The sequence below is a fragment of the Ranitomeya variabilis genome, chromosome 2 (assembly GCF_051348905.1).
Source record: "Ranitomeya variabilis isolate aRanVar5 chromosome 2, aRanVar5.hap1, whole genome shotgun sequence".
Lineage (NCBI taxonomy): Eukaryota > Metazoa > Chordata > Amphibia > Anura > Dendrobatidae > Ranitomeya > Ranitomeya variabilis.
Window position 1 is genome coordinate 420,963,081 of NC_135233.1, and position 22,698 is coordinate 420,985,778.

Genomic DNA, 22,698 nt, shown 5'->3' on the forward strand with positions numbered 1-22,698 from the left:
GATGTTTTCAAGGGCTTGGAACCGGTTAAAAAGACCAACCAGAGGGGAGTCAGTTTTTCCTTCCTTAGGTACCTTGGTCAGAGCGGGAGAAGATGTTTTATCTCCCTTTCTCTTCCTTTTGGTGCCGAGCTTACGCTTGTCCTCTAGCCATTGCCTATTATCCTCATCCATACTTTCATAGTGGGAGGACTCTGAGGCAGTGGCACTTTCCTCCCTGTGGATCCTCCTGACCTCCTCATCCAACTCATCATCCCTCGGGGCCTCAGCAGCAAGGCTGGTGTCCAGGACGGGGGCTGCCCCAGTATCCCGAGGCTCGCCCAGCTCCCTATCCTGTCTGTGCTTGTCTAGACGCCTTAGCTGGGCAGGCGTCTTTTTATTGCTTTTCCTCCTTGGCCCCTCAGCTCCGTCACCCCTGCTAGTCCCTTCCCCAGCAGAATCAGCCTCACGGCTTTCTGCCACCGGGGTCACGACTGCATTAGCAAAGGAGCGAGGACAACGGCTGAATGGGTGACCTAACTCACCACACAGATGGCACCTAATCTCCACGCAAGATGCAGCAAGATGGCCGATATCCCCACACAATGCACATTTCTGCACAGTGCAGTTTGCGCTGAAGTGTGTGGGTCGCCGCACCTGTGACAGAGCTTCGGTTGCCCCTGGTAGAAGACCAAGATACGATCCCTACCCAGGAAGGCAGATGATGGTATGTGGGCAACCGTACCACCTGAACGCTTAAGTTTTACCATAAACGTCCAGGCCCCTGACCAGATACCGAACTCGTCACGGTTTTTCTTTGGCATTTCTACCACCTCTCCTGTTGTGAATTCTGCTTTTGGGTTCCCTCCGGTGGTAGTAGGTGGTAATGCAGTTGTCCCTGGGTTGCAGTCCTGGTCAGGTGTGTCTGCTGATTGCAGTTCTGACTGGGGTATTTAGGTGTGCAGGATTCATTAGTCCTTGCCAGTTGTCAATTGTTGTTGGGAGGTGTAGGACCTCTGCCTGGTTCCTCCTGCCTTTCTGCCAAATCAGCAAAGATAAGTGTCTGTTTTTTTTCCTGTGGCACACATGCTGTGTGCTTCACAGTTCAGTGCTATTCTTTGTGTTTTCTTGTCCAGCTTAGATTGTGTCAGTATTTTCTCAGTCTTGTTGGATTCTCTGGAGTGGCAGATACAGTATACATTCCATGTCTTTAGTTAGATTGTGGAACTTTTTGTATTATCTGTTGTGGATATTTTTGGAAGGGTTTTAATACTGACCGCCTAGTAATCTGTCCTATCCTTTCCTATTTAGCTAGAGTGGCCTCTTTTGCTAAATCCTGTTTTCTACCTGCGTGTGTCTATTCTTCTCCTACTCACAGTCATTATTCGTGGGGTGCTGCCTATCCTTTGGGGGTCTGCTCTGAGGCAAGATAGCATTCCTATTTCCATCTATAGGGGTATTTAGTCCTCCGGCTGTGTCGAGGTGTCTAGGGTTTGTTAGGCACACCCCACGGCTACTTCTAGTTGCGGTGTTAGTTCAGGATATGCGGTCAGTATAGTTTCCATCTACTCCAGAGAAAGTTTTCATGCGGCTCCAAGGTCACCAGATCATAACAGTACAACTGGCCAACAATGAGTTAAATGCATCTCAGAAGAAGGGGAATCCGGCCTTGCTTAACCCCTTAATCCCGTATGACGTACTATCCCGTCAAGGTGACCTGGGACTTAATTCCGGGTGACGGGATAGTACGTCATACGCGATCGGCCGCGATCACGGGGGGAGCGCGGCCGATCGCGGCCGGGTGTCAGCTGCCTATCGCACGGACCGCCCCCGGCACATTAACCCCCGGCACACCGCGATCAAACATGATCGCAGTGTACCGGCGGTATAGGGAAGCATCGCGCAGGGAGGGGGCTCCCTGCGGGCTTCCCTGAGACCCCCGGAGCAACGCGATGTGATCGCGTTGCTCCGAGGGTCTCCTACCTCCTTCCTCCCTGCAGGTCCCGGATCCAAGATGGCCGCGGCATCCGGGTCCTGCAGGGAGAAAGGTGGCTTACCGAGCGCCTGCTCAGAGCAGACGCTGGTAAGCCTGCACCGATGTGAGATCGGTGATCTGACAGAGTGCTGTGCACACTATCAGATCATCGATCTGTGATGTCACCCCCTGGGACAAAGTAAAAAAGTAAAAAAAAAAAATTTCCACATGTGTAAAAAAAAATTAAAAAAAATTCCTAAATAAATAATAAAAAAATATATATATTATTCCCATAAATACATTTCTTTATCTAAATAAAAAAAACAAAACAATAAAAGTACACATATTTAGTATCGCCGCGTCCGTAATGACCCAACCTATAAAACTGCCCCACTAGTTAACCCCTTCAGTAAACACCGTAAGAAAAAAAAAAAAAACGAGGCAAAAAACAACGCTTTATTACCATACCGCCGAACAAAAAGTGGAATAACACGCGATCAAAAAGACTGATATAAATAATCATGGTACTGCTGAAAACGACATCTTGTCCCGCAAAAAACAAGCCGCCATACAGCATCATCAGCAAAAAAAAAAAAAAGTTATAGAACTGAGAATAAAGAGATACTAAAATAATTATTTTTTCTATAAAATAGTTTTTATCGTATAAAAGCGCCAAAACATAAAAAAATGATATAAATGAGATATCGCTGTAATCGTACTGACCCGTCGAATAAAACTGCTTTATCAATTTTACCAAACACGGAACGGTATAAACGCCTCTCCCAAAAGAAATTCATGAATAGCAGGTTTTTGGTCATTCTGCCTCACAAAAATCGGAATAAAAAGTGATCAAAAACGGTCACGTGTCCGAAAATGTTACCAATAAAAACGTCAACTCATCCCGCAAAAAACAAGACCTCACATGACTCTGTGGAGCAAAATGTGGAAAAATTATAGGTCTCAAAATGTGGAGACGCAAAAACTTTTTTGCTATAAAAAGCGTCTTTTAGTGTGTGACAGCTGCCAATCATAAAAATCCGATATAAAAAACGCTATAAAAGTAAATCAAACCCTCCTTCATCACCCCCTTAGTTAGGGAAAAATAATAAAATTAAAAAAATTTATTTATTTCCATTTTCCCATTAGGGCTAGGGTTAGGGTTAGGGCTAGAGTTAGGGTTAGGGCTAGGGTTCGGGTTGGGGCTAAAGTTAGGGTTAGGGCTAGGGTTAGGGTTAGGGCTAGGGTTGGAGGTAAAGTTAGGGTTAGGGTTGGGGCTAAAGTTAGGGTTAGGGTTGGGGCTAAAGTTAGGGTTTGAATTACATTTACGGTTTGGATTAGGGTTGGGATTAGAATTATGGGTGTGTCAGGGCTAGGGGTGTGGTTAGGGTTACTGTTGGGATTAGGGTTAGGGGTGTGTTTGGGTTAGGGTTTCAGGTAGAATTGGGGAGTTTCCACTGTCCAGGCACATCAGGGGCTCTCCAAACGCGACATGGCGTCCAATCTCAATTCCAGCCAATTCTGCTTTGAAAAAGTAAAACAGTGCTCCTTCCCTTACGAGCTCTCCCGTGCGCCCAAAAAGGGGTTTACCCCAACATATGGGGTATCAGCGTACTTGGGACAAATTGAACAACAACTTCTGGGGTCCAAGTTCTCTTGTTATCCTTGGGAAAATTAAAAATTTGGGGGGCTAAAAATCGTTTTTGTGAGAAAAAAAAGATGTTTTATTTTCACGGCTCTGCGTTATAAACTGTAGTGAAACACTTGGGGGTTCAAAGTTCTCACAACACATCTAGATAAGTTCCTTGGGAGGTCTAGTTTCCAATATGGGGTCACTTGTGGGGGATTTGTACTGTTTGGGTACATCAGGGGCTCTGCAAATGCAACGTGACGCCTGCAGACCAATCCATTTAAGTCTGCATTCCAAATGGTGCTCCTTCCCTTCCGAGCTCTGTCATGCGCCCAAACAGTGGTTCCCCCCCACATATGGGGTATCAGCGTACTCAGGACAAATTGGACAACAACTTTTGGGGTCTAATTTATCCTGTTACCCTTGTTAAAATACAAAACTGGGGGCTAAAAAATCATTTTTGTGAAAAAAAAAAGAATTTTTATTTTCACGGCTTTGCGCTATAAACTTTTGTGAAACACTTGGGGGTTCAAAGTTCTCACAACACATCTAGATAAGTTCCTTTGGAGGTCTAGTTTCCAATATGGGGTCACTTGTGGGGGGTTTGTACTGTTTGGGTACATCAGGGGCTCTGCAAATGCAACGTGACGGCTGCTGACCAATCCATTTAAGTCTGCATTCCAAATGGCGCTCCTTCCCTTCTGAGCTCTGTCATGCGCCCAAACAGTGGTTCCCCCCCACATATGGGGTATCAGCGTACTCAGGACAAATTGGACAACAACTTTTGTGGTCTAATTTATCCTGTTACCCTTGTGAAAATACAAAACTGGGGGCTAAAAAATCATTTTTGTGAAAAAAAAAAGAATTTTTATTTTCACGGCTTTGCGTTATAAAGTGTAGTGAAACACTTGGGGGTTCAAAGTTCTCACAACACATCTAGATAAGTTCCTTGGGAGGACTAGTTTCCAATATGGGGTCACTTGTGGGGGGTTTGTACTGTTTGGGTACATCAGGGGCTCTGCAAATGCAACGTGACGGCTGCAGACCAATCCATTTAAGTCTGCATTCCAAATGGCGCTCCTTCCCCTCCGAGCTCTGTCATGCGCCCAAACAGTGGTTCCCCCCCACATATGGGGTATCAGCGTACTCAGGACAAATTGGACAACAAATTTTGGGGTCCAATTTATTCTGTTACCCTTGTAAAAATACAAAGCTGGGGGCTAAAAAATCATTTTTGTGAAAAAAAAATATATATATTTATTTTCAAGGCTCTGCGTTATAATCTGTAGTGAAACACTTGGGGGTTCAAAGCTCTCAAATCACATCTAGATAAGTTCCTTAGGGGGTCTACTTTCCAAAATGGTGTCACTTGTGGGGGGTTTCAATGTTTAGGCACATCAGGGGCTCTCCAAACGCAACATGGCGTCCCATCTCAATTCCAGTCAATTTTGCATTGAAAAGTCAAATGGCGCTCCTTCCCTTCCAAGCTCTGCCATGCGCCCAAACAATGGTTTACACCCACATATGGGGTATCAGCGTACTCAGGACAAATTGCACAACATTTTTTGGGGTCCAATTTCTTCTCTTACCCTTGGGAAAATAAAAAATTGGGGGCGAAAAGATAATTTTTGTGAAAAAATATGATTTTTTATTTTTACGGCTCTGCATTATAAACTTCTGTGAAGCACTTCGTGGGTCAAAGTGCTCACCACACATCTAGATAAGTTCCTTAGGGGGTCTACTTACTAAAATGGTGTCACTTGTAGGGGGTTTCAGTGTTTAGGCACATCAGGGGCTCTCCAAACGCAACATGGCGTCTCATCTCAATTCCAGTCAATTTTGCATTGAAAAGTCAAATGGCGCTCCTTCCCTTCCAAGCTCTGCTATGCGCCAAAACAATGGTTTACACCCACATATGGGGTATCAGCGTACTCAGGACAAATTGTACAACAACTTTGGGGGTCCATTTTCTCCTGTTACCCTTGGTAAAATAAAGCAAATTGGAGCTGAAATAAATTTTGTGTGAAAAAAAGTTAAATGTTCATTTTTATTTAAACATTCCAAAAATTCCTGTGAAATACCTGAAGGGTTAATAAACTTCTTGAATGTGGTTTTGAGCACCTTGAGGGGTGCAGTTTTTAGAATGGTGTCACACTTGGGTATTTTCTATCATATAGACCCCTCAAAATGACTTCAAATGAGATGTGGTCCCTAAAAAAAAATGGTGTTGTAAAAATGAGAAATTGCTGGTCAACTTTTAACCCTTATAACTCCGTCACAAAAAAAAATTTTGGTTCCAAAATTGTGCTGATGTAAAGTAGACATGTGGGAAATGTTACTTATTAAGTATTTTGCGTGACATATGTCTGTGATTTAAGGGCATAAAAATTCAAAGTTGGAAAATTGCGAAATTTTCAAAATTTTCGCCAAATTTCCATTTTTTTCACAAATAAACGCAAGTTATATCGAATAAATTTTACAACTAACATGAAGTACAATATGTCGTGAGAAAACAATGTCAGAATCACCAAGATCCGTCAAAGCGTTCCAGAGTTATAGCCTCATAAAGGGACAGTGGTCAGAATTGTAAAAATTGGCCCGGTCATTAACGTGCAAACCACCCTCGGGGCTTAAGGGGTTAATGTAGATTCCTTTTTTCAGGCTTTAGGATTATTATATGATGAACTTAATGGATTTTGAGTTTGCCAGGCGTTGTGGTTTTCCCTTGCAGCGTTTGCAGAACCCTATTCCTTTAAGGGGGATTGATGCTACACCTTTGGCTAAAAATAAGCCCCAGTTTTGGACACAGGTGACCATGCACATGGCGCCAGCCCATTAGGAAGATTGTCGATTTCTGGTGTTGCATAATTTGCATGATGTTATCGTGCTGGGTTTCCCGTGGTTGCAGGTACATAATCCTGTGTTGGATTGGAAATCTATGTCTGTGACTAGTTGGGGTTGTCAGGGGGTTCATAATGATGTTCCTTTGATCTCAATCTCCTCTTCTTCCTCTTCTGAAATTCCAGAGTTTTTTTCTGATTTTCAGGATGTATTCGATGAGCCCAAGTCCAGTTCCCTTCCACCGCACAGGGACTGTGATTGTGCGATTGACTTGATTCCAGGCAGTAAGTTTCCTAAAGGCCGACTTTTCAACCTGTCTGTGCCTGAACATACCGCCATGCGGAGTTATGTTAAGGAGTCTTTGGAGAAAGGGCATATTCGGCCATCTTCTTCACCGTTGGGAGCAGGTTTTTTTTTGTTGCTAAGAAGGATGGCTCCTTGAGACCTTGTATTGATTATCGCCTCTTGAATAAGATCACGGTCAAGTTTCAATACCCCTTACCTTTGCTTTCCGATTTGTTTGCTAGGATTAAGGGGGCTAGTTGGTTTACGAAGATTGACCTTCGGGGGGCATATAATCTTGTTCGTATTAAGCAGGGTGATGAATGGAAAACTGCGTTTAATACGCCCGAAGGCCATTTTGAATACCTTGTGATGCCATTCGGGCTCACTAACGCTCCATCTGTTTTTCAATCCTTCATGCATGATATCTTCCGGACTTATATTGATGAATTTTTGATTGTATATTTGGACGATATTTTGATTTTTTCCGATGATTGGAAGTCTCATGTGGAACAGGTCAGGATGGTATTTCAGATCCTTCGTGACAATGCTTTGTTTGTGAAGGGGTCTAAGTGTCTCTTTGGGGTGCAGAAGGTTTTTTTGGGGGGCTTTATTTTTTTCTCCCTCATCTATGGAGATGGATCCGGTTAAGGTTCAGGCCATTCATGATTGGATTCAACCCACATCCGTGAAGAGCCTTCAGAAATTTTGGGGTTTTGCAAATTTTTATCGCAGGTTCATTGCTAACTTCTCCAGCGTGGTTAAACCCTTGACTGATTTGACGAAAAAAGGCGCTGATGTGGCGAATTGGTCCTCTGCGGCTGTCTCTGTCTTCAGGAGCTTAAACGCCGATTTACTTCTGCTTCGGTGTTGCGCCAACCAGATGTTTCTCTTCCGTTTCAGGTTGAGATTGATGCTTCTGAGATTGGGGCAGGGGCCGTTTTGTCTCAGAGGGATTCTGTTGGTTCTTTGATGAAACCATGTGCCTTCTTCTCCCGCAAGTTTTCGCCTGCTGAACGCAATTATGATGTCGGCAATCGGGAGTTGTTGGCTATGAAGTGGGCGTTTGAGGAGTGGCGACATTGGCTTGAGGGAGCTAAGCACCGTATTGTCGTCCTGACCGATCATAAGAATTTGATTTACCTCGAGTCTGCCAAACGGCTGAGTCCTAGACAGGCTCGATGGTCCTTGTTTTTTTCCCATTTTGATTTTGTGGTTTCGTATCTTCCGGGTTCTAAGAATATTAAGGCTGATGCCCTTTCTAGGAGTTTTTTGCCTGATTCTCCTGAGGTCCTTGAACCGGTCGGCATTCTGAAAGAAGGGGTGGTCCTTTCTGCCATTTCCCCTGATTTACGGCGGGTTCTTCAGGAATTTCAGGCTGATAGACCTGGTCGCTGTCCTGTGGGGAAATTGTTTGTTCCTGACAGATGGACTAGTAGAGTGATTTCTGAGGTTCACTGTTCTGTGTTGGCTGGTCATCCTGGTATTTTTGGTACCAGAGATTTGGTTGGTAGGTCCTTTTGGTGGCCTTCGTTGTCACGTGATGTGCATTCTTTTGTGCAGTCCTGTGGGACTTGTGCGCGGGCCAAGCCTTGTTGCTCCCATGCTAGTAGGTTACTTTTGCCATTGCCGGTCCCTGAGAGGCCCTGGACGCATATTTCTATGGATTTTATTTCTGATCTTCCGGTTTCCCAGAGGATGTCGGTTATCTGGGTTGTTTGTGACCGGTTTTCTAAGATGGTTCATTTGGTGCCTTTGCCTAAATTGCCTTCCTCTTCAGAGTTGGTTCCGTTGTTTTTTCAGCTTGTGGTTCGTTTGCATGGTATTCCAGAGAATATTGTGTCCGACAGAGGTTCCCAGTTTGTTTGTAGGTTTTGGCGGGCCTTTTGTGCTAGGCTGGGCATTGATTTGTCTTTTTCTTCTGCATTTCATCCTCAAACAAATGGCCAGACCAAGCGAACTAATCAGACTTTGGAGACTTATTTGAGATGCTTTGTGTCTGCCGATCAGGATGATTGGGTGGCCTTTTTGCCATTGGCCGAGTTTGCCCTTAATAATTGGGCTAGTTCGGCTACTTTGGTTTCGCCTTTTTTTTGTAATTTTGGTTTTCATCCTCGTTTTTCTTCTGGGCAGGTTGTGCCTTCTGACTGTCCTGGTGTGGATTCTGTGGTTGACAGGTTGCAGCAGATTTGGGCTCATGTGGTGGACAATTTGGTGTTGTCTCAGGAGGAGGCTCAATGTTTTGCTAACCGTCGTCGGTGTGTTGGTTCCCGGCTTCGGGTTGGGGATTTGGTTTGGTTGTCTTCCCGTCATGTTCCTATGAAGGTCTCTTCCCCTAAGTTTAAGCCTCGGTTTATTGGTCCTTATAGGATTCCTGAGATTATTAATCCGGTGTCTTTTCGATTGGCGCTTCCGGCCTCTTTTGCTATCCATAATGTCTTCCATAGATCTTTATTGTGGAAATATGTGGTGCCCGTTGTTCCCTCTGTTGATCCTCCGGCCCCTGTTTTGGTTGATGGGGAGTTGGAGTATGTGGTTGAGAAGATTTTGGATTCTCGTTTTTCGAGGCGGAGGCTTCAGTACCTTGTCAAATGGAAGGGTTATGGCCAGGAGGATAATTCTTGGGTTTTTGCTTCTGATGTCCATGCTGCTGATCTGGTCCGTGCCTTTCATCTGGCTCGTCCTGATCGGCCTGGGGGCGCTGGTGAGGGTTCGGTGACCCCTCCTCAAGGGGAGAGTACTGTTGTGAATTCTGCTTTTGGGTTCCCTCCGGTGGTAGTAGGTGGTAATGCAGTTGTCCCTGGGTTGCAGTCCTGGTCAGGTGTGTCTGCTGATTGCAGTTCTGACTGGGGTATTTAGGTGTGCAGGATTCATTAGTCCTTGCCAGTTGTCAATTGTTGTTGGGAGGTGTAGGACCTCTGCCTGGTTCCTCCTGCCTTTCTGCCAAATCAGCAAAGATAAGTGTCTGGTTTTTTTTTCCTGTGGCACACATGCTGTGTGCTTCACAGTTCAGTGCTATTCTTTGTGTTTTCTTGTCCAGCTTAGATTGTGTCAGTATTTTCTCAGTCTTGTTGGATTCTCTGGAGTGGCAGATATACATTCCATGTCTTTAGTTTGATTGTGGAACTTTTTGTATTATCTGTTGTGGATATTTTTGGAAAGGTTTTAATACTGACCGCCTAGTAATCTGTCCTATCCTTTCCTATTTAGCTAGAGTGGCCTCTTTTGCTAAATTCTGTTTTCTACCTGCGTGGGTCGATTCTTCTCCTACTCACAGTCATTATTCGTGGGGGGCTGCCTATCCTTTGGGGGTCTGCTCTGAGGCAAGATAGCATTCCTATTTCCATCTATTCCATCTATAGGGGTATTTAGTCCTCCGGCTGTGTCGAGGTGTCTAGGGTTTGTTAGGCACACCCCACGGCTACTTCTAGTTGCGGTGTTAGTTCAGGATTTGTGGTCAGTATAGTTTCCACCTACTCCAGAGAAAGTTTTCATGCAGCTCCAAGGTCACCAGATCATAACACTCTCCATACCGGCCAAGCCACGTCATGATGTCATAATAAGAAAGTGACTCGTTACAAGTAATCATGGTCACTTTCTTGACTTGCCCCTACGGGGCCCCTCCGGCCGAACAAAGCTGACATCAAAATCAGGTGTAGAATAGGGATGTATCAAGGCGTAGATGCGTAGATGTCAATTGCCTTGAAGCCCATCCTCAGCAGGAGCTCCACAACTTTAGACCTTGGAGGACATGCATCACTGCCCCTCCACTGAAGACGGACCACATTCCTATGCACACTACCCGGCCCACCTGTTGGGAGGGACCACACTGTATCCACCCCTCTTTGCTCTCGGAAGGCCCCGAGGCCATGCCTCTCTATCCAGAAGGATAGATCAATCTCTCGACCCTCTACCATTAGTGATCTCTCCCCCCTCTTTAGAGCCTCCAGGAGACGCCATTGCAACATGCCATCCACAGAGCCCAGAGACGAGGAGGATGCCCTATTTCCCCCGGAGGTGACAGCGGCAAAACTCCTGACAGGTGCTGCCACCACCAGGGGGGCAACCGGATTAGTGACCACATCCATACCAACAGTATCACCATTACCCACCTCCATAACCCCATCACCCTCTACCAAACCAGCAACCACACCACTAGACAAAGAGTTTTCCTCATCCATACCCACCACCACATTCACTCCTGCTGGACCAGTAACAACAGGGGGTGACATTTTGACCTCCGCATCATCAGGCACAAGGGGCTGAGTCTCCCCCACAGAACTGGAGGCGACCTCACCCCTGGTCTTACGTGTGCCCTCCGCATCATCAGTTGATATTTTCCGCTGCTTTACTGTTGATACCAGGCGCCGCTGATCTTTCGCCGCTGATCCTTTATATCAGCATCTTGTTGACCAGCGGCGCCAACACAGAACAGGACTTTGGTGGGAGGACTGGAACTCCCAGCCCCAGCAACCCCCTCACACTGCCGCCGCTTCTCAACTAAGTGATCAGCGGCAACAGCATTCAGGGGCACCAAGGCTACCGGAGCTGCCACTGACATCGGGACGCTCCCCCCTCCCACTGAGGAGCGCACCACAGTATCGTGGCCTGACTGTTCGCCCGCCGACGGGCCGCCCTCACTGTCCAGCCTCTCGGCTGATGCACCTGCTGCTACGTCCCCGCTACTACAAGCAGAGACGGAGCTCTGCGCCTCACTACCGTGCTTTGTAATCTCCCTGCGCCTTTGCACCGGATCCACAGCAGAACCCGGGCTGGGCTGGGCAACGGGGCTTATACAGCGAGCTGACCCTGCAGAAGACTCAGGAGGTACAGGGAGGGGGGCATATACATTGCTTACTGCTTCCTGCAGCTTTGGCTTGGTGGTTTTCTTTGCCTTTTTCTTCTGGCCCCCAGGTGCCTCCTCTGGTAAATCATCACCAAGATGAAAGTTCTGAAGGCACACTGTGGACTCCAGGAGCTTGATCTCTGCCATTAGCGCCCCTCCCTGGCCGATGTCACTGTCCTCCCCAGAGCCAGCAGAACTGTGACGAGATGTCATTGTCGCCTGTCCAGCAGGGACCTCGCTGCACGTGGCCTGTGAGTGACTAAGCAGGCTGCCAGGTGGGGCTTTCTGCTGGTCATCATCCTTATCATCATCATCCACCTGGCTCTCAGGCTGCAGCCCTATCTGCCTTTGCTCTCTGTTATCAGCCATTTCTCTGAATCGATCTTCATTAATAAGCTTTTCCTTAAATGGTCCACTTTTTTCTCTGATGAAAGCTTTTCTGACTTCAAGCTCATTGATGTCAACTTTCAGTCTCCTTACCTCCGCCTGGAGCTGATTCTTCCTCGGTTTGGAGGAACCTGCAGCTTTGTTGCTTGTGCAGCGCAACTCTTCCCGGAGCCTCCTCAGTGTCTTACTCGCCTCTTCATCCTCACGGAGGTGGCTCATGACCCGGGAGGCATAGGTGGACACAGACTCCCGGGGTCTCTGCAGCACCCAACCCTCCTCAGTGAGGTCGGCCTCACCTCCGTGAGCACTCAGCTTTCCTTTACATTACTGATCCTTAGTTACATCCTGTATTATATTCCAGAGCTGCACTCGCTATTCTGTTGGTGCAGTCACTGTGTACAAACATTACATTACTGATCCTGAGTTACATCCTGTATTATACACCAGAGCTGCACTCACTATTCTGCTGGTGCACTCACTGTGTACATACATTATATTACTGTTCCTGAGTTACATCCTGTATTAAACCCCAGAGCTGCACTCACTATTCTGCTGGTGCAGTCACTGTGCACATACATTATATTACTGTTCCTGAGTTACATTCTGTATTATACCCTAGAGCTGCACTCACTATTCTGCTTGTGCAGTCACTGTGCACATACATTACAATACTGATCCTGAGTTACATCCTGTATTAAACCCCAGAGCTGCAATAACTATTCTGCTGGTGCAGTCTCTGTGTACATACATTACATTACTGATCCGGAGTTACATCCTGTATTATACTCCAGTGCTGCACTCACTATTCTGCTGGTGCAGTCACTGTGTACATACATTACATTACTGATCCTGAGTTACATCCTGTATTATACACCAGAGCTGCACTCACTATTCTGCTGGTGCACTCACTGTGTACATACATTATATTACTGTTCCTGAGTTACATTCTGTATTATACCCTAGAGCTGCACTCACTATTCTGCTTGTGCAGTCACTGTGCACATACATTACAATACTGATCCTGAGTTACATCCTGTATTAAACCCCAGAGCTGCACTCACTATTCTGCTGGTGCAGTCACTGTGCACATACATTACATTAGTGATCCTGAGTTACATCCTGTATTATATCCCAGAGCTGCAATAACTATTCTGCTGGTGCAGTCTCTGTGTACATACATTACATTACTGATCCGGAGTTACATCCTGTATTATACTCCAGTGCTGCACTCACTATTCTGCTGGTGCAGTCACTGTGCACATACATTACTGATCCTGAGTTACATCCTGTGTTATACTCCAGACCTGCACTCACTATTCTGCTGGTGCAGTCACTGTGTACATACATTACATTACTGATCCGGAGTTACATCCTGTATTATACTCCAGTGCTGCACTCACTATTCTGCTGGTGCAGTCACTGTGTACATACATTACATTACTGATCCTGAGTTACATCCTGTATTATACTCCAGTGCAGCACTCACTGTTCTGCTGGTGCAGTCACTATGTACATACATTACTTTACTGATCCTGTGTTACCTCCTGTATTATACTCCAGAGGTGCACTCACTATTCTGCTGGTGCAGTAAAAGTGTACATACATTACATTACTGATCCTGAGTTACCTCCTGTATTATACTCCAGAGCTGCACTCAGTATTTTGCTGGTGCAGTCACTGTACATACATTACATTACTGATCCTGAGTTACCTCCTGTATTATACTCCAGAGCTGCACTCACTATTCTGCTAGTGCAGTCACTGTGTACATACATTACATTACTGATCCTGAGTTACATCCTGTATTATACTCCAGTGCTGCACTCACTATTCTACTGGTGCAGTCACTGTGTACATACATTACATTACTGATCCTGAGTTACATCCTGTATTATACCCCTGAGCTGCACTCACTATTCTGCTGTTGCAGTCACTGTGTACATACATTACATTACTGATCCTGAGTTACATCCTGTATTATACCCCAGAGCTGCACTCACTATTCTGCTGGTGCAGTCACTGTGCACATGCATTACATTACTGATCCTGAGTTACATCCTATATTATACTCCAGAGCTGCACTCACTATTCTGCTGGCTGTTTCACTTCAGCACATGACTGTATAAAGCTGTATGAGTTTCCAGAATGAAAACTAGCAGAACAATCTGTGCTGACGTTCACTGTGCAGGGAAGGATGGAAGATTTCAGCTGTGAAGCTGCAGAATGTTCTGTGTACCATCTGATGCTTAGTTTCATGTTAGCGGCCTTTTGAATTCTCTTTTTAATCAATCAATGTGACATTGCACATTAGGGGCCGTCGCTGACACTTTGGGAGGTCCAAGGGTCCTGAGCGCTGACCCCGGATTTAGGTTTTAATTAAATATAGAATACAGGAAAAGCTGCAAATCAGCCAGAGAAGTTCCATAAATGTCGCCTTTCTGCTTCGAGTGCAGTTCTGCTGATAAATCTCATCGTTTTCTCAGAAATGTATTGATTGTAAATTGAAAATCCCCTTAACCCTTCAGGTGCTGGAGAGAAATGCTCTTCTTGTCTTCCCGGTCTGCAGACAATCCCCATTATGTGGCAGAAAGCCCAGCTGTTATGGGTAATAAAATCCTAAAAAACCTCCGGTAAGGACTCGATCAGGCTCCTCCCTCTTATTGAAGATCATATAAGAAAGAAGCACTAACAAGAACCAAAGTACTAAAAGTAAAAAACTTTATTAGGATAAAAGATAGCAAGGAAATGACAATGGTAAACCAAGTTGGTGGAACCACGGATAACAGGCAGGTGAACGAAACCACAGGCCAAATAGACAATTATTAATACAAGGGTCAGCTCAAAAGTGCAAGTGGATAAGCCAATGTAGGTAATATCTATGGAAAGTATATCCAAAAGTGAGTCCACACTGGGAGCACAAAGAGGATCCCAAAAGCAGACTGCCACAATACAAGACAAAAGTGCAGAGCAAAGACCTTGAAAGTAAAAAATGTGTGCCTGTGGGATTACCTGAAAGACCATGGCTCCACCTGCCCCAACGCGCGTTTCGGCATAGTGCCTTCTTCCATGATCGGCTCGGCAGTTCTAGCAGATTTATTTTATTTGACACCAGTGGAGAGTTTACTTCCCGTGTGTTGGGATCATCGTCTGGCTGAAATGTCCTCCCTCATTTCATCTTTATCATCCTGGTAGATGGCAACAGATGTTATCAGGAAAGTCTCATACATTTGTCCATTCATTCTTCCATCAATTATATGAAGTTTGTCAGGGCTGAATGCAGAAAACCAGTCCCACACCATGATGTTCCCACCTTCACACCGCACTGTGGGTATGGTGTTTTTGGGGAGAAATGTAGTGTTTTCATGAAGTCTGATCTCCCGGGATTCAAGGCAGAAGCCACGAGCTGCAGGCTGTGCTGTAAACAAGTTTCTGTATTAGAATGTGTAATGTTTTCTGCTTGTTACAGGCAGATTGTGCTGGAATATGGAGCTAGCTCTGTGTCCCTGTACATTGCGGCAGGAAGTTTTCTGTTACAAAAGAATTACTAGATTCAAAATTACAATGATTACTGTCACAATTCATTATGAGATTTGTGGCAGCTCTGTTCTGCTGATATTTAAATGGTTTTTTTTCCTTTTGGTCCAGCAAGAGTTAATGTCAGTCTCTTGCTGGCAGCTTCTTTTGGGCTGGTCAGCTGATGTAGGTGACCACTTCCACCTTCCTTTCTATAGCCACATGACCCATCAGCTGCTTGCAGGTAATAGAGTTATTCTAGGCAGACCAGCCTGGAGTGAGGAGCTCCCCTGTGTCGGTGGTGTTACTGCTGCTGTGGGAGTTCATGTTCCTTTTGCTGTTTTCTCTGTTGCATGGAGTTTGGCAGCAGAGCCTGGAGCTGAGTATTTTGTCCCTTTTGCTTTGTCTGTCCCGTGTTTGTCCCTTCCCCAGTGTGTTACCATCAGCAGTGATAAGGCTAGCGTCCTTGCCAGCCAGTGCACTAGCCAGGGTACATTGAGGAGACATTCAGGGACTAGGCACATAACGGCGGCAGGGGTAAGGACCCACATAGGGCAATAGGGGAGCTTAGGGACAGGCATAATTCGGTGCCAGGAGGTGTCCCATTCCCCTCTCCCTATCATTACGGCCTTCCTCTCTCTCCCTTTTCCATCCTGTCGTGTTTGTATGCTGTGTCCTCCTTCGGAGTTACAGAGTCCATTTGTGACAATCACATTTTTATTACACTTTAAAAAATAAATAATCACTGATTTGTGATTATTTATTGGACATATTTCTTCTCCCTGTAATCATTACACAGTGAGCAGAATAGTGACGGTGACATATAATATATAACCCCGAGTCTGAGCTCACATGCAGCATAAACGCTGTTTTTTCACTGCAAGAACCATTGAAGAATGTCATTTTGTACTTTGGTGCCGTCACCTGCAGAAGAAATGCCGCATTTACGGTACGGTGGGTAATGGTTGTGGCCAGGGGCGTGGTGAAATACTTGTCACAGCGTGCATCAGAGCGCATCATCCCCACGCCGTCCTCTGCCATCTGCCACAATGTGACAGCGGTGGGAAACTCCAGACTGATACATTCTCCTTCACTGATACATCGTTGTCTCACCGTCCGGAATCTAAGGGGAATGTAACAATTTATCAGAACCAACACCAGCAAATTCTGCAATGTCCTGGACTGAGTACGGGTGTCAGTAAATGCTGCCCCAAACTGGGTGGTCTCATCCAGGATGCATTGCTGGGTGGGCTTGGGTGGGTTTCAGGGGAGTAGATTTGTGCTGCTGTGTTGGTCTCCCAGTATTATACACACTGTGAGCTCAGAATATTCCATGTTCTGCTTTAAGCACTTTACTATTGTGAAAGCAAGGAAGCCCGCATTGTTCCACAAGACGCAACCCCTCGAGTCTTCCAGCTTTTCCCTCTTTTTCTAATCACAAGGGGTAATTATTTTGTCAGCCATTATCTCATCAGACAGCGGATAATTGTTTGTTAGGATGGATGATATTGACAGCGCAATTTTCGAATCTGACACATGTCATAGAGAAATGTACTATATGAAGAGCCGGCGATGGATTCCACTTTCTCAATCAGTCTTATTGGCCCACATGTACAACCTGTGGCCCCCCGTGCATAATGTACGGTCCCTCTGCTGGGGAATAGTGACCCAAATGCCCCATCCCTGTATATACCCTATGCCCCCCCCCTCCCCTTGCTGTCTGCCTTTACCACCATGTGACAGAACGGCCGGTGGTCCAGAGCTCCATGATACCAGCCCGGTCCTGTAGGAGGAGCCTCCAGGGGAACAAGTCCATTCATGAGTAGTAGAGGGCAGAAAAGTCACCACCGCTCTGCTCACCCCATAACTGCAGAGTCCAGACCTCCTCTATCAGCACAGACACTGCGCCCCAGCCGGGAGCTGCATGTAGCCGTACATCTTCTTTGTGGAACCTAAAAAAAGTATGTAAAAAACTGCAGAAACTTTACTAAGAATCAAAGCTTTTCTGTATATAAAACCCATTAATAACTCGGCTTCACATCTGCACCGAAAACGCATCAAATAAGGGGAAAAGGCCTAAAAAATACAGCAATAATCAGATAAAATATGCAAATTGCCTCTTCTGAGAAAAAGAGGACTTAACTCTATAGCGCCACCTGTTGGAAGTAGCGATCCTACAAGTCACAATCAACCCTTTAACGAGTCGTGCAATATGACTTAGGATAAAAGCCAAATCAGTATCTCAATTCGCAGACACGGTGTTTCGGGCTGTTGGCCCTCGTCAGTGCGAAGCATGAGAACTGATTTGGCTAGGTGAGAGGCTCTGGACTGGGATCTAAGGGGTATCGTTTCTCCTTATGGAGAGTGACATACCAACTCTGGTAACTGGTAACTCGGATAAAATAGTTATTGTGTAGTTTGGTGCGGATCCTGCAGAAAACAAAGAACACAATATTTCTGCACCGTGTGAACACGGCCTTATAGACAAGAAAAACCCGGATGTCGTATACTGACGCTACATAAAGGAGAGAAAGTTCCGGCGGCTCCGACTGTGAATGAAGAACAAAAAATAATTCCCAGGTCTCCACTAGAGATGAGCCGGACGCACAGATGACGTTGCTCCCACTGTTGTGAATTCTGCTCTTGGGCTCCCTCCGGTGGTTGTAAGTGGTAGCGCTGCTGTCTCTGAATCACAGCATTTATCAGGTGTGTTCACTTCTTGCAATTTTGACTGGGCTATTTAGTCTTGCTTCACCCTTTAGTCAGTGCCAGTTGTAAACTCAAACTCAAAGAAACTTAATTAAACAAATAAGGTCAGAATATTCAAGGACTAACAAGAACCTTATGGCACTAGAATGATATTAGATAAAATCTTAAATTTTTATTAAGCATATATTAAAACCTTTAACCATACAACAAATAATACACACAACCGTGCACACTGTAACTGACCCTCACGCTGTGATCACTGACTTACCCTGCCTATACAGCGGAGGTTGGCACCCTAATCAGATAACGAGAGAGGCGCCCCCGCTCCTCGACGACTGGTCCTGGGGCTCCTACTTAAGCCACTAGCATAGGTGATACAATTAAACCCCAGTCTCACGCGGTAGGAAAGTACTAAATAAGCATGGTAATTTGCTTGTTGGAGCGTGTTAAAAACCATGTGAGGAAAAGTGATGCCGTACCTTAAAGTGCTGACAAACAGTGCAGACAAACTAGACTGATACTGACACCTGTTCTGTGACCACCTACCTAACTGTGGGGGTTGGCGCCCTACTGTGCAGCGGAAGTGGCGCCCCCACTCGACGACGGCTCTCCCTAGCAATAGCCCTAGAACCTCTAGATGTGACTAGTGGTGGTGGAGCCTAATCATATGATAAAATGCAAATAAATATAATTCCAGATAATAACTTAAATACTAGATGGGTATTTCCTGAAGGAACTACAGATAGTGCTTTGGAATGGTGCCCGGGCTGCCCCTGCAAGACTTTCACACTTGGGTGCCCCTCAGGCGGTCCGATTTGGTGGGTTGGGTCAATCTGGGTCTGATTTTGTGGGCGGGGTAAATCTAGGTCCGATTCGGTGGGCGGGGTCACTTTTGGTCCGATTCTGTGGGCGCGGCCACTCTGGGTCCGATTCGGTGGGCGGAGCCACTCTGGGTCCGATTTGGTGGGCGGGGCACCTTAGGGACCAATTTGGTGGGTGGGGTCACTCGGTCCGATTTGGTGGGCTGGGCACCTCAGGGTCTCATTTGGTGGGCTGGGCACCTCAGGGTCCGATTTGGTGGGTGGGGTCACTCTGGGTCCGATTTGGTGGAAGGGGTCACTCTGGGTCTGATTTGGTGGAAGGGGTCACTCTGGGTTCGATTTGGTGGGCGGAGCCACTCTGGGTCCGATTTGGTGGGCGGGGTCACTCTGGGTCCGATTTGGTGGGCGGGGTCACTCTGGGTCCGATTTGGTGAGCCGGGCCCCTCGGGGTCCGATTTGGTGAGCGGGGTAATCTACTATATAATTGTCTAAGGGCACTTCCGTCTTTCTGTCTCACAACACCGCTACGTCATCATCTCATGAGACCGCAATGCACTCTTGGGACCGGAGCGCGCAACAAGCATCGGGTACCGGCCACTCCAGGTGCAACAAGCATCGTGTACCGGCCGCTCTAGGAGGTGCAACAACCATCAGATACCGGCCGCTCCAGGAGGTGAGTATGTAACTTTTTTATTTTAATTCTTTTTTTTTTTTTTAACAGGGATATGCAGTATACTATGTGACTGGACAATATACTACGTGACTGGGCAGTATAACTACGTGGCTCTGCGCTGTATACTGCGTGGCTCTGCGCTGTATACTGCGTGGCTCTGCGCTGTATACTACGCGGCTCTGCGCTGTATACTACGCGGCTCTGCGCTGTATACTGCGCGGCTCTGCGCTTTGTACTGCGCGGCTCTGCGCTATATACTGCGTGGCTCTTCGCTGTATACTACGCGGCTCTGCGCTGTGTACTGCGCGGCTCTGCGCTGTGTACTGCGCGTGTCCGTGCTGTGTACTGCGTGTGTCTGCGCTGTATACTGCGCGGCTCTGCGCTGTATACTGCGTGTGTCTGCGCTGTGTACTGCGCGGCTCTGCGCTGTATACTGCGTGGCTCTGCGCTGTGTACTGCGCGGCTCTGCGCTGTGTACTGCGTGGCTCTGCGCTTTATACTGCGCGGCTCTGCGCTGTGTACTGCGCGGCTCTGCGCTGTGTACTGCGCGGCTCTGCGCTTTATACTGCGCGACTCTGCGCTTTGTACTGCGCGGCTCTGCGCTGTGTACTGCGCGGCTCTGCGCTGTGTACTGCGCGGCTCTGCGCTGTGTACTGCGCGGCTCTGCGCTGTGTACTGTGCGGCTCTGCGCTGTATACTGCGTGGCTCTGCGCTGTGTACTGCGCGGCTCTGCGCTGTGTACTGCGGGGCTCTGCGCTTTATACTGCGCGACTCTGCGCTTTGTACTGCGCGGCTCTGCGCTGTGTACTGCGCGGCTCTGCGCTGTGTACTGCGCGGCTCTGCGCTGTGTACTGCGCGGCTCTGCGCTTTATACTGCGCGACTCTGCGCTTTGTACTGCGCGGCTCTGCGCTGTGTACTGCGCGGCTCTGCGCTGTGTACTGCGCGGCTCTGCGCTGTGTACTGCGCGGCTCTGCACTGTATACTGCGTGGCTCTGCGCTGTGTACTGCGGGGCTCTGCGCTTTATACTGCGCGACTCTGCGCTTTGTACTGCGCGGCTCTGCGCTGTGTACTGCGCGGCTCTGCGCTGTGTAGTGCGCGGCTCTGCGCTGTGTACTGCGCGGCTCTGCGCTGTGTACTGCGCGGCTCTGCGCTTTATACTGCGCGACTCTGCGCTTTGTACTGCGCGGCTCTGCACTGTATACTGCGTGGCTCTGCGCTGTGTACTGCGCGGCTCTGCGCTGTGTACTGCGTGGCTCTGCGCTTTATACTGCGCGACTCTGCGCTTTGTACTGCGCGGCTCTGCGCTGTGTACTGCGCGGCTCTGCACTGTATACTGCGTGGCTCTGCGCTGTGTACTGCGCGGCTCTGCGCTGTGTACTGCGCGGCTCTGCGCTTTATACTGCGCGACTCTGCGCTTTGTACTGCGCGGCTCTGCGCTGTGTACTGCGCGGCTCTGCACTGTATACTGCGTGGCTCTGCGCTGTGTACTGCGCGGCTCTGCGCTGTGTACTGCGTGGCTCTGCGCTTTATACTGCGCGACTCTGCGCTTTGTACTGCGCGGCTCTGCGCTATGTACTGCGCGGCTCTGCGCTGTGTACTGCGCGGCTCTGCGCTGTGTACTGCGCGGCTCTGCGCTTTATACTGCGCGACTCTGCGCTTTGTACTGCGCGGCTCTGCGCTTTATACTGCGTGGCTCTGCGCTGTGTACTGCGTGGCTCTGCGCTGTGTACTGCGCGGCTCTGCGCTGTGTACTGCGCGGCTCTGCGCTTTATACTGCGCGACTCTGCGCTTTGTACTGCGCGGCTCTGCGCTGTGTACTGCGCGGCTCTGCGCTGTGTACTGCGCGGCTCTGCGCTGTGTACTGCGCGGCTCTGCGCTGTGTACTGCGCGGCTCTGCACTGTATACTGCGTGGCTGTGCAATATACTACGTGGACATGCATATTCTAGAATACCCGATGAGTTAGAATCGGGCCACAGTCTAATAATCATAAGACTAAGGATAGTGGTTTGGAATTGTGCTGTACTGTCACTTTAAGAGCTGATATTATCTGACAAAACTTGTGACCTGGTGAGCTGATGTAGACTTCATAGGCGTTGGCATAGTAACTGTGTCTGACTGCGCATATCAATGAGCTAATCAGCCAGGTGGCAGTTGTTTTTAGAAATTGCCTCAGAAACCAGCCCATTATAAACGTATGGGACAATTTCCCTATTGAAACGCATTGAAAGACTTTTTTCAAACACAAATTGCGCAAAAACTACAAATCCGATCGGCACGAAAAATACTTAGCACACCTCTTGGGGACGCTGGCTTCGAAATGACACCTCACTGGAGTCTGTGAGTTTAGCGGTTCGGGCCGCATTACGTGCGGACTGAATAATAAGAATAAGAAGAAGTTTACCACGGTGGAATAACAGTATAGTGCTTTGTTCCAAAGCACTATAATAACTAGATGGGTATTTCCTGAAGGAACTACAGATAGTGCTTTGGAATGGTGCCCGGGCTGCCCCTGCAAGACTTTGACACTTGGGTGCCCCTCAGGCGGTCCGATTTGGTGGGTTGGGTCAATCTGGGTCTGATTTTGTGGGCGGGGTAAATCTAGGTCCGATTCGGTGGGCGGGGTCACTTTTGGTCCGATTCTGTGGGCGCGGCCACTCTGGGTCCGATTCGGTGGGCGGAGCCACTCTGGGTCCGATTTGGTGGGCGGGGCACCTTAGGGACCAATTTGGTGGGTGGGGTCACTCGGTCCAATTTGGTGGGCTGGGCACCTCAGGGTCTGATTTGGTGGGCTGGGCACCTCAGGGTCCGATTTGGTGGGTGGGGTCACTCTGGGTCCGATTTGGTGGGCGGGGTCACTCTGGGCCTGATTTGGTGGAAGGGGTCACTCTGGGTCCGATTTGGTGGAAGGGGTCACTCTGGGTCTGATTTGGTGGAAGGGGTCACTCTGGGTCCGATTTGGTGGGCGGAGCCACTCTGGGTCCGATTTGGTGGGCGGGGTCACTCTGGGACTGATTTAGGGGGCGGGGTCACTCTGGGTCTGATTT

General features: G+C 47.8%; 1 protein-coding gene across 3 annotated transcripts in view; it reads right to left on the reverse strand.

The window, feature by feature from the left end:
• Window positions 1–22,698, reverse strand: part of LOC143809537 (uncharacterized) — a 197,113-nt gene that overhangs the window by 109,339 nt on the left and 65,076 nt on the right. The window lies entirely within an intron of this gene.